The following is a 1,490-nucleotide window of genomic DNA, read 5'->3' on the forward strand; positions in this document are numbered from 1 at the left end:
TACACTACTTCACTGCTGGTGAAAATGCAGATTGATGCAACCACTATGGAAAACACTATGGAGTGTCCTCAAAAAATTAAAATCCGTTTGATTCAGTGATCCCACTTCTGGGAATATATCCTAAAAACCCTAAAACACCAATCAGAAAGAATATATGCACCCCTATGTTCATAGCAAGGTTGTTTACACTAGCTAAGATTTGGAAACAGCCCAAATCAAGTGCCCATCAGTAGATGAATAGATTAAAAAGCTGTGGAACTATGGCATACTATACAGCTATAAAAAAGAGGGATCTCTTACCCTTTGGAACAGCATAAATGGATTTGGAAAATATTATGGTAAGTGAAATAGGCCAATATGAGGAAGACAAATATCACATGATCTCACTTATTTGTGGAATCTAATGAACAAAATGAATTAACCAACAAAATAAGACCCAAAGCATGGAGGCCTGGAACAGACTGACATATCTCAATATGGGATTGGGGGGGGATGAGAATAGATAAACTAAAGAACTTATATACTTACTAGGGGCCTGGTACACAACATTCGTGTACTGGGGGGTGGTCCCTCAGCCCAACCTGCACCCTCTGCAATCTGGGAGCCCTCAGGAGAGCCCTTTCCAATCCGGGAGTTTCTGTCTGTCTTTGCAATCATATGAGTGAATTGTCTGAGACCCCAACTCAGTTTGGTTTGTTGCTCACAAAATAATAGAGGCATTTTTTTCTTTGCTTCATGGGTAGAGATTTCCTGGAAGTTTTAGGATATCTTCCCTTTAATTTTTCCTAGACACTCTAATTTTACTTATGTCTCTCACCTTCACTTTTTCTCCATCCCCCACTGCAACAGTAACTTGCACCAGGCTCACTTTGCTCTAGTGTCTAGGACAGCAGTGGGCAAACTACAGCCCGCGGGCTGGATCCAGCCCGTTTGAAATGAATAAAACTATTGAAAAAAAAGACCGTACCCTTTTATGTAATGATGTTTACTTTGAATTTATATTAGTTCACACAAACACTCCATCCATGCTTTTGTTCCAGCCCTCCGGTCCAGTTTAAGAACCCATTGTGGCCCTCGAGTCAAAAAGTTTGCCCACCCCTGGTCTAGGAGAACCATCTGCCACCAAACTACGATTCCCAGCATTCCTGGTGCTCCCAGTGCTCTGGGCTTCCACTTCAGGTCCTGGGGCTGCCAACAGAAGTACTATTCCCAGAATTCCTGGTGCTCCCCACACTCTTGGTTTTCCCTTCCTGCTCTGTTTCAGTCCCACGGCCTCCCACTCTGCTAAGTTCTCCAAGCTGCCAGCTCTCCCTCTCTGCTCTCCGTCTGGCAGCTTGGGGAACAAAGTTCCCCAAGCCGTTCCACTCTCTGCCGGCTCTCCTGCTCTGCTCTCCGCCTGGTGGCTTGTGGGGAACAACCAAGGGAGCCACGTCCCCACAAGCTGCCGGCTCTCCCACTCTGCTCTCCACCCAGTGCCTGTGTATGCAAAT

This window comes from Myotis davidii, unplaced genomic scaffold, assembly GCF_000327345.1.
Source record: "Myotis davidii unplaced genomic scaffold, ASM32734v1 scaffold97, whole genome shotgun sequence".
NCBI lineage: Eukaryota > Metazoa > Chordata > Mammalia > Chiroptera > Vespertilionidae > Myotis > Myotis davidii.